The sequence below is a fragment of the Hypanus sabinus genome, chromosome 4 (assembly GCF_030144855.1).
Source record: "Hypanus sabinus isolate sHypSab1 chromosome 4, sHypSab1.hap1, whole genome shotgun sequence".
In the NCBI taxonomy this organism is placed as follows: domain Eukaryota; kingdom Metazoa; phylum Chordata; class Chondrichthyes; order Myliobatiformes; family Dasyatidae; genus Hypanus; species Hypanus sabinus.
The window spans coordinates 48,751,232-48,773,041 of NC_082709.1; the positions used below are offsets into that span (position 1 = coordinate 48,751,232).

The 21,810-nt window shown below is 37.9% G+C and overlaps 1 pseudogene; it reads right to left on the minus strand.

Annotated features, from left to right (window-relative positions):
• Nucleotides 1–9,759: 9,759 nt before the first annotated feature.
• Nucleotides 9,760–17,627, minus strand: LOC132392104 (gamma-crystallin S-1-like; annotated as a pseudogene).
• Between the last annotated feature and the right edge of the window lie 4,183 nt (nucleotides 17,628–21,810).

Here is a 21,810-nt window from a genome sequence, read left to right on the forward strand (position 1 = left end):
GAATTGATTATTTTTTTATTGACTCTTGTTTTATTCCATCAGTAATTGGTTGTAATTATGATATTATGGCCATCTCTGACCATGCTCCATTAAAACTTTCTATTAAATTTACGGATACAGCTTCTAGTGCTAGACAATGGCGATTTGATTCTACCTTACTGTAAGATCCGGATTTTATTAAATTTATGAAGGAACAGATCAATTTCTTCTTTTCAACTAATTCCACAGATGATATTCCTTGCGGAACACTTTGGGACACTTCTAAAGCATATATACGTGGACAGATTATCTCCTACTCCATTGGTCTGAGAAAATGCATTAAGAAGGAATCTCTTTTATTGGTTGATAAAATTAAAGAGATTGACAAGAAATATTCAACTACTCATAGTAAGGAGCTTTACAAACAAATGATTGAACTTCAAATGGAACATAGCTTATTACTTACATTCTCGATTGAAAATCAATTAATGAATTTTTGGCATTAATCGTGGGATGGATATACATAAGCTATCATTATATGCAGATGATTTATTATTATTTATTTCTGATCCTGAGAAATCCATTCCTGCAGTTATATCATTGTTGGCTCAATTTAGTAATTTTCCGGGTATAAATTAAATCTTAATAAGAGAGAATTGTTTCCTTTAAATAGACAGGTTCCAATTAATGGAAATTTACCTTTTAAATTATTTAATGACTCTTTTATTTACCTAGGGATTAAAATCACAAAAAACTATAAGGACTTATTTAAGGTTAATTTTTTACCCCTAATCGATCAGATTAAATGTTTGTTTACTAAATGGTCACCAGTATCTTTATCTCTGATAGGTTGGATTAATGCTATTAAGACAGCTATTTTACCCAAATTTTTATATATATTTCAAGCGGTACCAATTTTTATTCTGAAATCTTTGTTTGCTAATGTTGATTCACAAATTTCCTCATATATATGGCAGAATAAAAATCCTAGATTAGGTAAAAAATATTTACAGAAGGCAAGGAAGGAAGGTGGATTGGCATTGCCTAATTTTAGATTTTATTATTGGGCAGTCAATATCCGATATTTGATATGTTGGTTAAAGGATTGGGATATATCTTTTAGCCCTCATTGGGTGAACCTGAAAATTAAATCTGTACAAGGATTTGCATTGGGTTCTATTTTAGGGTCTTCTCTTCCTTTTGCTCTTTCTAAATTACAGAAATGAATTGACAATCTGATAGTTAAACATACTTTACATATGGTTTCAATTTCGGAGATTTCTGGGTTGACTCAGTTTGTTTTAAATATTCCTATTGTATCCGATTGCTTTTTTTATCCTTCTATTATAGACCAAGCTTATTCAGCTTGGAAGACTAAAGGATTACTATGATTTTCCGATTTGTTTTTGGATAATTCTTTTATGGCTTTTGAACAATGATCTAATAAATATAATTTGCCTAGATTTCATTTTTTTATATATTTACAGATTAGGAATTTCATAAATACTGTACTTCCTACCTTTCCAAATCTTGTCTCTTCAGGTATTTTGGAGAATTTGTTTGAACTAAATCCTTCTCAGAAAGGGCTAATATCAAAACTTTACAATATAATTATGAAGATACGTTCAGAGCCCTTCTATAAGATTAAAAATGATTGAAAAAGAAAGAAAACAAAATTTAGCACCTCACACTTATCAGCATTAATCTCCATCTGCCATCGTTCAGCCCACTCTTCTAACTGATCTAAATCTCTTTGCAAACTTTGAAAACCTACTTCATTATCCACAACACCACCTACCTTAGTATCATCTGCATTCTTACTAATCCAATTTACCACCCCATCATCCAGATCATTAATGTATATGACAAACAACATTGGACCCAGTACAGATCCCTGAAGCACACCACTAGTCACCGGCCTCCAAAATGACACACAGTTATCCACCACTACTCTCTGGCATCTCCCATCCAGCTACTGTTGAATCCATTTTACTACTTCAATATTAATACCTAACAATTGAATCTTCCTAACTAACCTTCCATGCAGAACCTTGTCAAAGGCCTTACTGAAGTCCATATAGACAGCATCCACTGCTTTACCCTTGTCAGCTTTCCTCATAACCTCTTCAAAAAATTCAATAAGATTTGTCAAACATGACCTTCCACGCACAAATACATGTCGACTGTTCCTAATCAGACCCTATCTGTCCAGATAATTATATATACCATCTCTAAGAATAATTTCCATTAATTTACTATTGTACTAATCTTGTACTATTATGTACAGGCGATTAAGATGGATTGTCTGATCAGTAATAACAAATCAAGCCAAATGTAATTTGTAGGACTCTGAATCTAAAACTGGATAAAGCTTGATTTATAGTAAAGTGTGGTGTCTTTTGCGAGTTTGTACTTTAAAGCAAGTTTTGTTTTTTACGTGCAAGAGGAGGTATTTTGGGGATCAATGGGCCTGATCCATTTTATTCACTTTCTGTGTGGGAGGAGGGATTTGGGGGTCGATGTTCCTGATCCGTTTAGCTCAGTGCTTGTGCAGGAGGAGGGATTTTGAGGATGTCAATGTGCCTGTTTTGTTTTTCTTCATTTTATTGCAGAGAGGTGGGATTTGAGGGCTGATGATCCTGCTACCTTTCTTTTCTTTTTTTGTGGCTACATGGAAAAATGAAGAATTTCAGAGTTATATACTTTGAAAATAAAATGAACTTTTGAACTTTTGAACTTTTGATTTTGGTGAATGATGTTTTCCATTTGATTATGCCTAGATGAGTAATCAGATTGAGTTAAACAGCTTCAGAGTCCTGTAACGTATTGGATTGTTTTTGTTTTCACTTGGCATTTTCTGCTTTTATTGCCTTGAATTTATTATTTTTTTAATTAGGTATTTTTGATAATTTTTTTGTGTTAACCATCTGGTCTTGTTTTGTCACAAGAATCCTTCTGTTTCTGTCTCCAGCTCTGAGCCAGGCATTCAATGCTTTCTTGTCAATATCTAGTCTGTTCAGAATGTGAGGAGGTCTTCCATGGAGGGTCATGCTCTTCCATTGGTTAACTTTTTCTTCAATAGTGATATTTTCTTTTTTCAATTTTTCAATTTTTTTTATTGATTTTCATATATACATATAAAAAAACATAACATAATAGTGAGTAAATTATGAATACAATAGACTTGAAGTCACGTTGATAATAAGATAACAATATCCTATTAAACATCAGCAGAAAAAAAATACCTTAATCAATCAAGTCCATATGATTATATATGAAAAAAACAAAAATAACCATTAAAAGAAGAAAAAATTTGAAAATATGTGAAAAAAGTATATATTAAGAAAAATAAAACACTAAACTAAACTAACATGGGCAATAATAATAGTTTACAAGTATATGATAGTGTCAAAGAACTCTGGAACTCCATACCTGAACATGAATAAGCAGAAAGAAGGTCTGGAAAAGGCCAAATTAATTCATATGAAAATGTCGAATAAACGGTCTCCAAGTTTCTTCAAATTTAATTGATGAGTCAAAAATAGTGCTTCTAATTTTTTCCAGGCTCAGATAAGAAATAGTTTGAGAAAGCCACTGAAACGTGGTAGGAGGATTTACTTCTCTCCAATTTTGTAATATAGACCTTCTGGCCATTAATGTTACAAAAGCAATCATTCGTCTGATTGAAGGGGAAAACTGATTACCATCTTCATTTGGTATGCCAAAAATTGCAGTAATAAAATGAGGTTGTAAATCTATATTCCAAATTGAGGAAATAGTAGTAAATACGTCCTTCCAGTAATTATGTAAAGTGGGACATGACCAAAACATATGGGTCAATGAGGCCACTTCTGAATGACATCTGTCACATTGAGGGTTAATATGAGAATAGAATCGAGCAAGCTTATCTTTAGACATATGAGCTCTATGTACAATTTTAAATTGTATTAAAGCATGTTTAGCTTTAGAAGAGGAATTAACCATTTGCAAAATTTTTTCCCATTTATCTGTTAATATATTATATCGAAGTTCTTTTTCCCATTCTTGTTTAATTCTAACTGATATTTCTGGTTGTATCTTCATAATCATATTATAAATAAAAGCTACTAATCCCTTCTGACAAGGGTTTAAGGTAAAAATCAAATCTGTAAAATCCACCAAAGTTGAATTAGGAAAAGATGGTAAAACTTTATGTAAGAAATTTCTAATTTGTAAATATCTGAAAAAATTAGATTTAGGTAATTCAAATTTGTTGGAAAGTTGGTCAAATGACATCAAAGTATCTTCAAAGAAAAGATCACGAAAACATTTTATACCTTTCCTTTTCCATATGTTAAAAGCTTGATCTGTCCAAGGGGGTTTGAAAAAGAAATTAAGTAAGATAGGGCTATCAAGAACAAAGTTTTTCAAAGTAAAAAACTTACGAAATTGAAACCAAATTCGTAATGTATGTTTAATAACAGGATTAGATATTTGTTTATTAAATTTAACTAAATCAGCAGGAAGACAAGAACCGAGAACAGAAAATAGAGAATATCCCTTTACCTCATTACATTCCAAATTTACCCACTGTGGGCACAATGGTGAATCCAAATCTAGTTTCCAATACATTAAATTACGAATATTATTTGCTCAATAATAAAATCTGAAGTTAGGTAAAGCTAAACCACCATCTTTTTTTAGATTTTTGTAATTGCTTTTTACTTAACCTAGGGTTTTTATTTTGCCACACAAATGAGGAAATTTTTGAATCAATGTTATCAAAAAAAGATTTAGAAATAAAAATTGGTAAGGCTTGAAATAAGTATAAAATTTTCGGTAAAATCATCATTTTAATAGCATTAATCCGACCAATTAATGATAAAAATGAAGGAGACCATCTTGTAGTAAGTTAATGAATTTGATGAAGCATAGGTAAAAAATTCAGTCTAAATAAATCTTTATATTTCTTGGTAATTTTTATACCTAAATAGGTAAAGTTATCAGTAACAACTTTAAATGGTATCCTATCACTCAATAAAGTTTGTGCATTTAAAGGAAATAATACACTCTTATCTAAATTTAATTTATAACCAGAAAAAGTACCAAATTGAACCAACAAGGATAAAATAGCGGGAATAGACCTATCAGGGTCAGAAATATATAACAGCAAATCATCAGCATAAAGTGATAATTTGTATAACTTCTCATTACGGGTAATACCAAAAATATTAGGAGATTCACGAATAGCAATAGCTAAAGGTTCTAATGCAATATTAAATAATAAAGGACTTAAGGGACAGCCTTGTCTCGTACCACGAGATAATTGAAAAAAAGTGGATCTATAGTTATTTGTAAGAACAGAAGCAACAGGTTTATGATATATTAATTTAATCCATGATATAAAGTTAGGACTAAAATTAAAATTTCTCAATGTATTAAATAAATATATCCATTCAACTCTATCAAAAGCTTTTTCAGCATCTAATGAAATAACACATTCTGGGATTGTGGGTGGTGAAGTATGAATTATATTAATCAATTTTCTAACATTAAAAAAGGAATACCGATTCCTCATAAAACCAGTTTGATCTTCTGAAATAATCTGTGATAGTACTTTTTCTAATCTAATGGCTAAAATTTTTGTAAGAATCTTAGAATCTACATTTAATAGTGATATAGGGTGATAAGATGTACATAAAGTAGGATCTTTATCTTTTTTAAGAATTAGAGAGATATTAGCTTCATAAAAAGATTGAGGTAATCTCTTCTTAGCAAACGCATCATTAAAAATTTCACATAACCAAGGAGAGAGCAAAGAAGAAAAAGTTTTAAAAAATTCTACTATATAACCATCAGGACCAGGAGCTTTCCCTGAATTCATTGATGAGATAGCCTCTCCTATTTCCACCATAGAGATAGGAGCATCTAACAGGCTATGGTCTTCATCAATCAGTTTAGGAATATTCAAATTGTTAAAAAAATTATCTATCATGGACTGGTCACCATCAAATTCTGATTGATATAAAGATTTATAAAAATCTTGAAAAGTATGATTAATTTCTTTATGATCAGTAGTTAAATTACCGTCTTGTTTGCGAATTTTAATAATTTGTCGCTTAGTCGAAATAGCTTTTAATTGATTAGCTAACAGTTTGCCAGTTTGATCACTGTGAATATAGAATTGAGCCCTGGTCCTAATTAATTGATTTTCAGTTGAAGAAGATAATAGTAAACTATGTTCCATTTGAAGCTCAACTCTCTTCTTATAAAGTTCTTTGGTAGGAGTCACGGAATAAATCTTATCAATTTCCTTGATTTTATCCACTAATAAAGCAATATCTAAATATCTTTGTTTTCTTTTACGAACAGAATATGAGATAATTTGTCCACGGATAAAAGCCTTAAAAGAGTCCCAAAGTATTCCTCTGTCAATTTCTTCAGTACAGTTTGTTGAGAAAAACAAGTCAATTTGCTGTTTTATGTAGGTGATAAATTCTGGGTCTTGAAGCAAAGTAGCATTAAGCCTCCAAGATCTGATATTATTGGAATAGTCCGAAATCTTAATAGATAACTTCAAAGGTGCATGATCCGAAATAGTAATAGAATCATATTTACAATCAATAACATCCATTAATAACCGATGATCAATAAGAAAATAGTCATTGATTATCCTCCCTCCTGATATGGGTCTCCTGTGCAAAGATAATATTAGCATTCAGTCTATGGAATACTTTAAATGGTTAAATAGTTTCAAGTTGGCGACGTAAACATCTGCCTTTTAGGCGCTCTTCACTTTTCTGACTATAATCACCCTTTAATCAAATCTTTTCGAATTTAATCAAATGAGTTGATATTTTCGATTGACTTTTTTTTTCCCTAAAACTATATTTGATCTAACTTTGCTGAACTTAAAATGGCTACAAGTAAGAAATCGTCTAAGGAGCCTTTATCTATCGATGCAATTTCTAATCTTCTGGACACTAAACTTACAAGTTTGGAAAGCAAGATGGAAAGTAAAATGGCAAGTTTGGAAAGTAAAATTGCAAGTTTGGAAAACAAGCTCACCACGAAAATGTCTGAACTTGAAGGAGCTGTTAGATCGCTTGATACTAAGCTTCAGTCGCAGGCAACGGATATTCAGCGGCATGAAGATAAGTTGGAGACTCTTGAAAAATTAATTGTTGAAAAAGCACGTACACTTGAGGTGTTGGATAAGAAGGTACAATCGACTCTTAAAGCTGTAGATCAGTATGTTTAAAATTACTGATCTCGAAAATCGATCTCGCAGACAGAATTTGCGAATTATCGGGTTTTCCGAAAGAGTTGAGTCCAGTGATTTAACTGAATTTTTCTCTAAATTACTGTGGGAAATTTTAGGTGATGAAGGTTTGCAAACTAAACCTGTTATTGACCGTGCTCACAGAGTTGCGAGGTTTTCGTCTACGACTGATAAACCACGAGCGGTGATTGTTCGCCTTCATTATCCTCGTGAGAAAGAGCTTTTAATTCGATTAGCTCGTAAAAAAGGTATGATTTCTTACAATAACTTCAAATTTCGAATTGTTGAGGATTATTCTTATGAGGTTATGAGAGCCAGAATCGCTTTTAAACCAGTGATGGCAGAGATTTATTCGATTGGACTTAAACAAGCTTTAATGTATCCAGCGAAGCTTAGAATTACGCTGAACGACAACAGTCAGCAAATTTTCAACACTCCGGAAGAAGCGAAGAAATTTGTTGAAGAATTTCAATCTTCTACTGCAACTTGAACTATGTGTTATGTGGAAGATTTTTCGGAGAGAGGATATCTTTCTATTTTAAGTTTTAACCTATGAAGCTGGGTTATAACTTCTTATTTTGATCTATGGGTCTGGTTTTTTTTACTATCATCATTGTTTATAGACGTTCCTTTTAATTTTTATAATATCTTTTTTTTCTTTCTGTTTTGGTTATATACATTTATATTTTGCAATAATGATTTACTTTTTTTTTAAGATGTCGTTTCTTTTTCCCGTAAGATTATGTTTTTTGTAAGCATTTATTTGTTTGCCTGTACTCAGAAATGGGACGAATGTTTTGGATTTTTGGTCTTTTTTTTATATATATTGCACTGTTTATTACATCCCTTTTTTTAATCTTATTTTGTCTTTTAACAGATTGCTGAACTCACATTTGTATTTAGTAATATGGCTTTTTCAAAATGGCGTTTCTTCTTCCCATAAGTCTTTGCTTTTGAAACGTCATCTTGTATTTGTACGCGGGATTTTTTTTTAAAGGTATATTACACTTAAATTTTGATGTTTATACTTTTTTTATTAATGATTGTTTTATTATATTAGTTTTTTTTTATTCTGATTGATGTATATTTTCTTTTTGCAACTCTATATCTTAATCTGGGTGTTATATAGTTTTCTTTTAATCTTTTTATAGAGCTGCCATCTTGAAATGGGGGTAATGTTAGTATTAGATTATGCGCTTGCCGCTTGGCTTTTTTTCGAAGGGTGGGGGGAGGGGGAAGGGATCTTTTTTCACGCTTTTGCTCTTTATTTTTTTGCTTTTAGTTTATGGGCCGACTTTAAATTATTAATATTGTTGAGGTGTCATGTTCTCCGGTTGCTCCTGAATCAATTTTCCTCCTTCCTGAATTGTGGGTTATGTGACTTTTTAACCTTTTATGATACACACAACTAATATTAGTATGATGGATAAATCTGTTAACTTTATCTCCTGGAATACTAATGGTTTAAATCATCCGATTAAATGTAAAAAAAAGTGATATTTTCTTCACTTATCTGGGTTCGACATTCATTTAAGTTTAGTTGTGTGTATTTCTTTTCAAAATTGTATATGCTAACATGCAATGCTGAATCTTATTTTAATTGATGAAACTATATTGTTAGAAGTTTTATCTAACTTTTGCGTAAATTCATTACATCTGTTATTCCTCATTTTCCTCTGCTCCTAGTGAGTGTTAGTCGAAGTGTATTCAATTGTACATGGTGTTTTCCAAAATTTCTCAATACAGTTCTTATTTTTCTTTGTAAATTTTCCAGATCAGTTTTATACTAATATTCCGTGCCAAAGCAGTACGTTAAAATGCCTGTAGCTAAAGAGTTTATTGCCGTTGTTATATTTTTACTATTCAGCTCTGTTTGGTAGATTTTCTTGAGTCCAGGAGTAAATTCTTTTGAAAGGTTTCCCTTTCTATTTCCTTGGATTGTTGATATCCTAGATATTTACATATTTCATAATTTTCCATCAGTTATATTGTACCCTGCTGCTCTGTTTTGTATTCAATTAGCTCTAGTGCCCTTTCTTTATGTTTAATATTCTGCACTTATCTGGTCCAAAGTTTATATTTATGTATTCTGAAAGTACTTCTGCTATTTGAATTAATTGCTTTAGTGTTTTGGATGAAGGAGTATATATAGAGGTGTGTCAAGGTGTAATTCACTTGGTTGTTCAAGAGGAAGTGTTTCCATGTCTCTATTTATGTTGTTCACACTTTTGTGAAGTCATTTCACAAAACCATCAGAATGGACACAATTACATAAGAGGCAAAGGACAACTTTCTATTAATTTTATATTTTTCTGCATCCTATGAATTATCATAATGCTAATTAGAACCAACTGTTGTAAAGCAATTTAATGTTGTCCTCAAATTATGATTACTGTTCTACTGTGATCTCCAGTAGAATCAGGGTAAATCAATCAAATGAGCTGATAATGTCATCAGAGGTACTTTATTGCCTCTATAAATATTTCAACAAAATAAAATCAGATTTTTAAGAGTGATTTTTAGAAGTTCCTCATGTGCCTGAAGGACCCGATCATTGAGTTGTAGCCGCCCCAGTCACTGTACTTCCTGTATTCCCCAGGTCTCAGGAAGTACTGTCGGCCTCTGTAGTTGGGATGTTCATAGAAGATCCAGTAACCATCCATCACCTGACAGGAGTGGATGTCACAGTAACGGAAACGATCGTAGACGGAGGGACAGTCATCCATGAATTCCATCATCTTCCCTGCAAAGTCAGGCCTCTCGTAAATCCTCATCCTGTAGTTTCCACCTCAGTACTGGAATAAGAAACACAAAATTTTAGTAATGACGTTTTGCAGGGTATTCACTCAGTACACACTACATCTGAAAATCAATTCATAGACTGGGGATTGACTTCAATGGAAATAAAGTCAGATGCAATTTGATCATTTTATTTATTATCTGCCTGAACGATGTCTTGAACCGGCATTGCTGCTGGTTCAAACATAATTTAAAGGAAACCACAAGCAGAAATATGACAAATTCTGCATTTAGAACATAGAACATCAGTGCACAGGAAAGGGCTCTTTGGCCCATAATATTGTGCTTAACAATATATTTAGTTGGCTATTTAAATTAAATGGCAACTAAACTAATTCCTTCTGTGCGAACAATGTCCATATCATTCCACCTCCCTTACATTCATGTGCCTATTTAAGAATCTCTTAAAAGCCATCGATGAACCTGTCCCTAACATCACCCTGGGCAGTGCATTCCAGGCACCTACCTCACTCTGTGTAAAAAACTTGTCCCTCACTCCTCCTTTGAACTCACACCCTTTCACCTTAAATATTTCAACATGTCTTGTGACAGGAGATATTTTAGCCATGGGAAAAATATACTTTCTGTTTACTCTATCCGTGCCGCTCATCAAACTTATAAAACTCTATCTGATGTCCCCTCAACCTCCAGGGAAGACAACTCAAGTTTGTCTGATCTCTCATTATAGCTCATGCCCTCTAAACCAGGCAGCATCCTGATAAGCTTCTGCTGCATCCTCTCCATTCTCAACATCGTTCATATAATGGTGTGACCAAAACTGTATGCAAAACTTTGGCCTGTGAGAAAAGACATGAAGATGTTGGTTCAAATGCCAGCAATCTCATCTCGTGCCTCTCACAACAAGCTGGGGTATATTCCATCATGCCCTGGGGCTTATTTACCCTAATACTCAGTGAGAAACCCAACTCTACCTCCAGCTTAACCTCGAAATACCTGTGCACATTATTACACTCGGACATATTTAATACCTATTAGGCACTTGCTAGGCAAATTCTCATTTTCAGAGCCAATCTGCAAAAGATCAAATTCCCTAAAAAAAAAATTAAAACTTACATATGGGTAACTGCGACAGGATCTGATTGTGTCATTGAATCCCAACCAGCACTGGTAGTCAGGATACTCTCCCCTGCTCAGGACATACTGGTATCCCATGTAGTTGGGTCTCTCGTACAACACCCACCAGTCACTCTCAACACGGATGGAGTTACATCGGCTGAAGTAAGGGGAGAGGTCGGCACAGTCGGAGCTGCACTCATAGTGCCGACCCTGGAAGTTCCTGTCCTCATAGAAGATGATCTGTGGGAAGAAGCATATCTGTGTTAACAGTTGCTCAGGTGTTCATGGAGAATTCTCATTTAGTTCGTTTACTGAGTAACCCTTGCCTTTCCCATTTTGAACACAGTGAGTCTGGTAACTAGCTGAATGATTCACTGCCGAACACAAGCTGGTATTTATATGCAGGTAGAAAGGCCTCACTAGGCAGTTTCTTGTTGTTCTGATGACATCAGCAAAACACAGCAAAATCCTTTTTTTCATTTATTGTAGAAAAACAACAGAAAGACATTTGTTGCATTGTGGATTCTTTCAGTTGTGCTTTCTTATCATTTTAATTGTTGTATAAACCAAACGGTTCAGGAACATTCACAGCTACATATCACCCAGGTCCATTCACCTAGGTCAAAGTAGCATTCTGGTGCTCTTTCCTAAACATACCTTATTAAAATGTGAAACTTCTTCTGAAAATCCATCTGTACAGCTTCTGCTGCACAACACTGATCAGCCACCTCAATCAGCAAATTCAGCCAGATGAGTCAGATGTAATTTACCTTCAATAATCTCTGCTGCCTCTCCGTTCATAACCCCCTTGATCCTCCAAGTGAGAGTTAATATTGCCTTTCGCAGTGGTTCCTTGTAGTTTTCCCACCTCTGGTATTCATTACGCTTGCTCCACTTCTCTTGTTGAAGACGTTGAACAGTCCAAGCCTTCCACTCTCCTGTCACTGAAGAACTGTACACATACACTCAGCATTTCAATTACCTCCACATTCTGGATTTCCTCACCATCCCTGTGATACCTCATTCCTTTTCTGATGTGAGAAAGGCCAATAATCAATAATAATAATAATACATATTTTATTGATCCTGAGTAGGAAATACATTTGTTACAGCAGCAGCATTTAAAAACACACTTAACAGTACAGAATAATACACACGATAATAATTTACCAATGTGCAATCGTCGTGGCTATCCCTTGAGATCAAGGATGATGGTCTTTGTTCCATTTCCACAGAGTGAAGATTCCTGTGCGTGTATTTGTTCAACATGTACTTGATGTTGCACTCCAAGAAGCACACGATAATTCACAAATCAACCAACTGATTCCAGTAGCACAGAAGCTACAATGATTGGAGCTGATGGATTTGTTGCAACCTTCATCCACCTTCACAGCTGTTAAGTTCAAAGTAACTTTGTCCGCCTGTTCCACCATTGAGGTTTTGGTTGGATTGTCCTTTGTCAGGGAACTGACCCTCAACCTTATGGCCATGAGTGACCCTACCAGGAGAAGAGTTCCAGACGGCATCGATCTCAGGATCTCAGGACCACACAAGCTTCTTCATCACGACAAGGTGACAATCCACAGTGACAATAATAATGCATGAAATAATAAAACAGAGACTATTGTATGATGATGTGTGTTCTCCTGCCACACAGAGATGAACTGTTCTATAAGCTTATGTACTTGGTAGGAAAGATTTTCTGTAATGATCCTTGAGCTGAATTAGCCTGTTCTAGAGGGTGCTCCACTGCTGATTCATTAGGTCATGGAGAGCATGTGCCAGATTGCCCATGAGGGATAACCATTTGCTTAGTGAGCTCCTCTCCATCAATATCTCAAAAGAGCCAAGTATGTATCCAGCCTTTTAATGAGTTTATTTTGCATCACCAACACTGATGCTGTTCCCCTAACGTAAAGCCGCAAGGAAGACTGCACACACTACGACAGACTGATGAAAGATCTCCAACATCTCAGCTTCCTTAGAAAGTAGAGTCTACTCATCCCCTTCTTGTAAGCAGCCTTGGGGTTGGCTTTCCAGTCAAGTCTGTTGTCAAAGTGAACACCCAAGTATTTGTACTCTCCACCAGCGCAACCTCTTCTCTCAGAATGTGCACAGGAATGGTCACAGTCCTCTTCCTCCTAAACTCAATCATCATCTCCCTGGTTTTGGCCACATTCAGGAGCAGGTAATTCCTCTCTCACTTCTCCACAAAGCTGTCCACCAGACCTCTGGACTCTGACTCCTGCTCATTTCTGATGCACCCAACTACCGCAGAGTGGCAAATGGCAAGACTGAGATTTGCACTGAAAGTCCAAGGTGTACAGTATGAACAGAAATGGAGACTGGATAGTCGCTTATGCCACTCCAGTGCCACTTACTACCACTTCAGACAGAGAAGTGGCAGGGGGATGGGAACAAGTGCAGAGAGACAGAGGGGTGTAAAATGAGGGTAGAAGCAAAAAGTAGTAAGGTGAAAAGTAAAAGTGGCAGGCAGACAAATTCAGGGCAAAAAGCAAAAAGAGCCACTTTTCAACATAATTGTATAAGGGCTAAGAGTGTTGTAAAAACAAGCCTGAAGGCTTTGTGTGTCAATGCGAGGAGCATTTGTAACAAGGTGGATGAACTGAATGTGCAGATAGTTATTAATGAATATGATTGGGATCACAGAGACATGGCTCCAGGGTGACCAAGGATGGGAGCTCAACATCCAGGGATATTCAATATTCAGGAGGGATAGACAGGAAAGAAAAGGAGGTGGGGTAGCATTGCTGGTTGGAGAGGAGATTAATGCAATAGAAAAGAAGGACATTCACCTGGAGGATGTGGAATCGATATGGGTAGAGCTGCATAACACTAAGGGGCAGAAAACACTGGTGGGAGTTGTGTACAGGCCACCGAACAGTAGTAGTGAGGTTGGGGATGGCATTAAACAGGAAATTAGAAATGCGTGCAATAAAGGAACAGTACTTATAATGGGTGACTTCAATCTACATATAGATTGGGTGAACCAGATTGGTAAGGGTGCTGAGGAAGAGGATTTCTTGGAATGTATGCGGGATGGTTTTCTGAACCAACATGTCGAGGAACCAACTAGAGAGCAGGCCATTCTAGATTGGGTATTGAGCAATGAGGAAGGGTTAGTTAGCAATCTTGTCGTGTGAGGCCACTTGGGTAAGAGTGACCATAATATGCTGGAATTCTTCATTAAGATGTAGAGTGACATAGTTAATTCCGAAACAAAGGTTCTGAACTTAAAGAAAGGTAACTTTGAAGGTATGAGACGTGAATTAGCTAAGATAGACTGGCAAATGATACTTAAAGGGTTGACAGTGGATATGCAATGGCAAGCATTTAAAGATTGCATGGATGAACTACAACAATTGTTCATCCCAGTTTGGCAAAAGAATAAACCAGGGAAGGTAGTGCACCCATGGCTGACAAGGGAAATCAAGGATAGTATCAAGTCCAAAGAAGAAACATATAAATTAGCAAAAAAAAAAAGCAGCACACCTGAGGACTGGGAGAAATTCAGAGACCAGCAAAGGAGGACAAAGGGATTAATTAGGAAAGGGAAAAAAGATTATGAGAGAAAGCTGGCAGGGAACATAAAAACTGACTGTAAATGCTTTTATAGATATGGGAAAAGAAAAAGATTGGTCAAGACAAATGTAGGTCCTTTACAGTCAGAAACAGGTGAATTGATCATAGGGAACAAAGACATGGCAGACCAATTGAATAACTACTTTGGTTCTGTCTTCACTAAAGAGGACATAAATAATCTTCTGGAAATAGTAAGGGACCAAGGGTCTAGTGAGATGGAGGAACTGAGGGAAATACATGTTCGTAGGGAAGTGGTATTAGGTAAATAGAAGGGATTAAAGGCAGATAAATCCCCAGGGCCAGATGGTCTACATCCCAGAGTGCTTAAGAAAATAGCCCAAGATAGAGTGGATGCATTAGTGATAATTTTTCAAAACTCCTTAGATTCTGGATTAGTTCCTGAGGATTGGAGGGTGGCTAATGTAACCCCACTTTTTTAAAAAGTAGGGAGAGAGAAACCGGGGAATTATAGACCGGTTAGCCTGACATCAATGGTGGGGAAAATGCTAGAGTCGGTTATCAAAGATGTGATAACAGCACATTTGGAAAGATGTGAAATCATCGGACAAAGTCAGCATGGATTTGTGAAAGGAAAATCATGTCTGATGAATCTTATAGAATTTTTTGAAGATGTAACTAGTAGAGTGGATAGGGGAGAGCCAGTGGATGTGGTATATTTAGATTTTCAAAAGGCTTTTGACAAGATCTCACACAGGAGATTAATGTGCAAACTTAAAGCACATGGTATTGGGGGTATGGTATTGATGTGGATAGAGAAGTGGTTGGCAGACAGGAAGCAAAGAGTGGAAGTAAACGGGACCTTTTCAGAATGGCAGGCAATAACTAGTAGGGTACCGCAAGGCTCAGTGCTGGGACCCCAGTTGTTTACAATATATATTAATGATTTAGACGAGGGAATTAACTGCAGCATCTCCAAGTTTGCAGATGACACGAAGCTGGGCAGCAGTGTTAGCTGTGAGGAGGATGCTAAGAGGATGCAGGGTGACTTGGATAGGTTAGGTGAGTGGGCAAATTCATGGCAGATGCAATTTAATGTGGCTAAATGTGAGGTTATCCACTTTGGTTGCAAGAACAGGAAAACAGATTATTATCTGAACGGTGGCCGATTAGGAAAAGGGGAGGTGATACGAGACCTGGGTGTCATTGTATACCAGTCATTGAAGGTGGGCATGCAGGTACAGCAGGCGGTGAAAAAGGCAAGTGGTATGTTGGCATTCATAGCAAAAGGATTCGAGTACAGGAGCAGGGAGGTTCTACTGCAGTTGTACAAGGCCTTGGTGAGACCGCACCTAGAGTATTGTGTACAGTTTTGGTCCCCTAATCTGAAGAAAGACATTCTTGCCATAGAGGGAGTACAGAGAAGGTTCACTAGATTGATTCCTGGGATGGCAGGACTTTCATATGAAGAAAGTCAGGATCGACTCGGCTTATACTCACTGGAATTTAGAAGATTGAGGGGGGATCTTATTGAAACGTATAAAATTCTAAAGGGATTGGACAGGTTAGATGCAGGAAGATTGTTTCCAATGTTGGGGAAGTCCAGAGCGAGTGGTCACAGTTTAAGGATAAAGGGGAAGCCTTTTAGGACCGAGATGAGGAAAAACTTCTTCACACAGAGAGTGGTGAATCTGTGGAATTCTCTGCCACAGGAAACAGTTGAGGTTGGTTCATTGGCTATATTTAAGAGGAAGTTAGATATGGCCCTTGTGGCTAAAGGGATCAGGGAGTATGGAGAGAATGCAAGTACAGGGTTCTGAGTTGGATGATCAGCCATGATCATACTGAATGGCAGTGCAAGCTTGAAGGGCTGAATGGCCTACTCCGGCACCTATTTTCTATGTTTCTATGTTTCTAGAACTACCCAGCCATTCAAACTGGGGTCTATCTGTCAGGAAGGCAGTAATCCAGGAGATAGTGGATTTGTCTGCACCCATCCTTTGCAACGTTGCTCAGTAGAAGTGTTTGGATTGTATTGAAGACACCAGAGAAATGAAACACTATGAATCTCACAATGCCACCAGAATCATCAAGGTGGGAGTGATCTCTCTGCAACAGGCAGACAATAGCGTCATCCACTCCCACACGAGGTTGGTAGGCAAAGTGTAGAGGGTCCAAAGAAGATCTCACTTGTAGTCTAAGGTAAGTCAGGACCAACCTCTCCAGGACCTCCATCAGATGAGATGTGAAAGAAGTTGGTCTGTAGTCATTAAGTCCAGATGGAGTCACCTTCTTGGGTACAAGAAATGAGCAGGAAGTCTTTGATAGACCTCCAAATAAGTTGTTGGTTTATAAAATAGCCATTGATGAGTGTGTCCCCACAAAATCATTCAGTGTCTTCTCCAGACAGGAGTCCTGGATGAACCATGAGATCTGCTATCTGTTGAGGACCAGATCAGAGGCATTCATGTCTGGTGACCAGGAGGTCCAGGTACAATCTCCAAAAAGCCATCTCACAAGCGAAGTGGCAATTCTGGAATAAACTTGAATCAATAAAGGTTGCTCTTCAGCTTTGGCAGGGCTTCATTGATATCACTTGTAACAAAGTGAAATCAAGTGGCAGAGATGACAACAAGAATTCACTTTCAGGTGAGTTCAATGTCTTCTATGCTCACTTGGTCCATCAAAACATGGAGGAACCATCACAAACTCCCACAACTCCTGATGATCCTGTGATATTAGTTTCTGAGGCCAAAATGACAGCATCAGTCCGGAGGGTGAACCCATGGAAATCATCAGCCTCCGATGGAATTCCTGGTTGAGTACCTGAGACCTGTGCAGATCAACTGGCTGGAGAATTCACTGCAATCTTTAACCTCTCACTTCAGCAGTCTGAGCTACCAACCTGCGTCAAGCAGGCTTCAGTTATACTGATGCCGAAGAAGAACATGCTAACCTGCCCCAATGACTATCACCCAGTCACACTTAATCAGATTTACAGGAAGATATTGTTTCCTGCTGGGCAGGGCTGCATGCCACACCTCCACATTGGCCTTAGGTCAACTGCAGGGTCCTCAGCCGTGTTCCACCACCCATTGATGTTTCACTCCCTTAACACTGGTACTCCCCTGGTGGCAGAGCAGTGACAGGGAGATCTCTTTGCCACCCTCTGCAGCTTCCAATGGGGTTAATCAGTCCCCCAATTTCCCCCAACTTCCCCTTCAGACACAGCCAAAAGTTGTCCTTTTCTGCCTCTTCGGCCAACTCCCTGGTGGTTCTCCTGTGCCTCGTTCCAGTCACTGCCATGTCACAGATTGACTTTGTCGTTGATGCACTGACAAAGCCTGGCATCCTACCTCCTTACACTCAGCTGCCAGGTCAGAGCACATCAACCTCTTCCTCCCAAGGGGTGGTCAACTCAGTGAGGAGGACTGCCTTGGCAGCCATAGACCACAGTACAATGTCTGGCCGGAAACAGGTTTTGCTTATTTCTGAGGGCAGCTGTAGCTGTCTGCTGAGATCTGCCCTCATGTTCCACTCCTTGCCTGTGGAGAGGAGTCTGAAGGAGCACCAAGGCGGATGCATTCAGTACTCCTACCAACCTTAATAAATGGGATGAGTTGGCATCCCACTGGGTCTTCCACAATAATGAAGTGTTTTGAGAGGCTGATGATTAAACTCAGCAAAGATCAGGACCCACTGCAAATTGCGTATCACCTCAATAGGTCTACAGCAGATACAATCTCAATGGCTCTTCACAATGCCTTAGATTACCTGGACAATACAAACACCTACGTTAGGATGCTGTTTGTTGACTATAGCTCAGCATTTAACAGCATTATTCCCACAGCCCCATTCGATAAGCTACAGTACCTGGGCCTCTGTATCTCCTTCTACAGTTGGATCCAAAACTTCCTAACCGGAAGATCACAAGCTCTGCAGATTAGTAATAACACCTCCTCCTTGCTGACAATCAAAACTGATGCACCTCAGGTATGTGCTTAGCCCATTGCTCTTCTCCCTCTATACCTTTGACTGTGTGGCTAGGTAAAGCTCAATGTGTGGCTAGGTATAGCTCATATAAGTTTGCTGATGACAAAACCAGCATTGGTAGAAGCTCAGGTGGAGATGAGAGGGTGTATAGGAGTGATATATACCAGCTAGTTGAGTGGTGTCTCAGCAACAACCTTGTACTCAACACCAGTAAGATAAAAGAGCTAATTGTGGACTTCAGGAATGGTACAATGAGGGAAAACAAACCAATTCTCATAGAGTGATGAGGAGTGGAGAACGTGAGCAATTTCAAGTTCCTGGGTGTCAAGATCTCTGAGGATCTAACCTGTTCCCAACATATCAAAGCAACTATAAAGAAGGCAAGCTGTATTTCATCAGGAGTTTGAAAAGATTTCATTGTTGACAGTTCTATCTTAATGGTTTCTAGTGAACCCATCAACCTGAATTGCTGAAGGCTTTAACCGGGATTTTGTGAAGTCGAGGATGCGTGCTATCCTAATGACCCTCTGATACAGCACCCTAGCTCTGAGATCATCAAACTTAATTACCAGATATTAGTGGTGTTTAGTAATGTGGCTCTCTGAAGATCTTATTGATGTGTAGGCTAATTCAATGCTATTATGTACTGACTTTGGAATGGCTCAGTTGTAGATATTACTGTTGGAACAATGGATAATCTGCTCATGTTCCATAGTCTTCCGAATTTCTCTTTCAATTCTGCATATTTCTGGTGTTTTTCACTTACTGATGTCCATTAAATAGGTTGTTCTTGCTTGTAAAATAACTTGTATGATTTTGACTCTAAAACTGAAGCAGGCTTCTATTTATAGTGAGGTATGTTGTCTTTTATGAGTTTGCATTTTAAAGCAAGATTTTGGTGAATGATGCCTGCCATTTGTCTGTACCTGTGGAAGTAATTAAATTGAGTTAAACTGCTGCAGGATCTTATAATGTGCTGGATTGCTTCCGGTTTCCCTTGGCATTTTCTGCATTTATCGTCCTAAATTTATTGGTAATTTATTATGCATTTTTGATCATCTCTAGTGCGTTAATGACCTGGTGCTGTATTGCCACGTGGAACCTCTCACAGGAAAGAAACTCGGATGGTAGTTTGCCTCCCAGGTGCCAGGGTCCAGGATGTTTCTGAATGCGTCTACAATATCTTGAAGTGGGAAGGAACACAGCCAGAAGTCATGGTACATATTGGTACCAATGACATAGGTAGGAAAAGGGAGGAAGTCCTGAAAACAATCTACAGGGGGTTAGGAAGGTAGTTGAGAAGCAGGAACTCAAAGGTAGTAATCTCGGGATTACTGCCTGTGCTGCGTGACGGTGAGTATAGGAATGGAATGAGGTAGAGAATAAATGCATGGCTGAGGGATTGGAGTGGGGGCAGGGATTCAGATTTCTGGATCATTGGGACCTCTTTTGAGATAGGTGTGACCTGTACAAAAAGGACGGGTTGCACTTGAATCCCAGGGGGGACGAATATCCTGGCGGAAGGTTTGCTAAGGTTATTGGGGAGAGTTTAAACTAGAATTGCTTGGGGGGGGGGGGGGTGGTGGGAACTGAACTGAAGTGATGGAGGAAAGGGAGGTTGGCTCACAAATAGAGAAAGCCTGGAGACAGTGTGAAAGGGAGGATAGGCAGGTGATAGAGAAGGGACAAGCTCAGACTGGTGGTTTCAGATATGTCTTTTTTAATGTGAGGAGTATTATGAACAAAGTGGATGAGCTTAGAGTGTGGATTAGCACTTGGAGCTATGATGTTGTGGCCATTACAGAGACTGAGATGGTGCAGGAGCAGGAATGGCTACTACAAGTGCCAGGTTTTAGATGTTTCAGAAAGGACAGGGAGGGAGGCAAAAGAGGTTGGGGCGTGGCACTGTTGATCAGGGATAGTGTCCTGGCTGCAGAAAAGGAAGTCATGGAGGGGTTGTCTAAGGAGTTTCTGTGGGTAGAAGTTAGGAATAGGAAGGTGTCTATAACTCTACTGGGTGTTTTTTATAGACCACCCAATAGTAACTGGGACATCAAGGAGGCAGATAGGGAGAGAGATTCTGTAAAAGTGTAATAATAACTTGTTGTGATGGGAGATTTTAATTTCCCAAATCTTGATTGGCATCTCCCTAGAGTGAGGGGTTTAGGTGGGGTGGAGTTTGTTAGGTGTATTCAGGAAGGTTTCATGACACAATATGTAGATAAGCCTACAAGAGGAGAGGCTGTACTTGATCTGGTATTGGGAAATGAACCTGGTCAGGTGTCAGGTCTCTCAGTGGGAGAGCATTTTGGAGATAGTGATCACAATTCTATCTCCTTTGCCACAGTATTGGAGAGGGATAGAAACAGTCAAGTTAGGGAAACATTTAATTGGACTAAGGGGAAAGATGAGGCTATCAGGCAGGAACTTGGAAGCATAGATTGGAAACAGATGTTCTCAGGGAAATGTACGGAAGAAATGTGGCAGATGTTCAGGGGATATTTCCATGGGGTTCTGCATAGGTGCATTCCAATGAGACAGGGAAAGGATGGCAGGGTACAGGAACGAGGGTGTACAGAGGCTGTTGAAAATCTAGTCAAGAAGAAAAGAAGAGCTTACGAAAGGTTCAAAAAACTAGGTAATGATACAGATCTAGAAGATTATAAGGCTAGCAGGAAGGAGCTTAAGAATTAAGAGGCCATGAGAAGGCCTTGGAGGACAGGACTAAAGAAAACCACAAGGCATTCTTTAAGAGGTACTTTGCTTCAGTAAGCGAGCTTAGAAAAATTGAGGGCTATGGATAAGCCTAGGTAGTTCTAGGATAAGGACATGTTCAGCACAGCTTTGTGGGCCACAGGGCCTGTACTATGCTGTAGGTTTTCTATGTTTCCATGTTTCTATGATTCTGAGAAGAGGTCTGCAACTCTGAGCCAGATGTTACGTGTCTCCTTCTCCACATCTTTTCCTCCCAGATCGTGAGGATGTCTTCCATGACAGGTCATGCTTATCCGTTGGTTAACATGTTCTTCTTCAGAATTAAAGAATTTGTTATTAGTTTCTTCATTTATCTGGGCTGTGCTTTCATTTAAGTTTCGTAGTTTGTACTTCTTATCAGAATTGCATATGCTTGCATGGAGCAC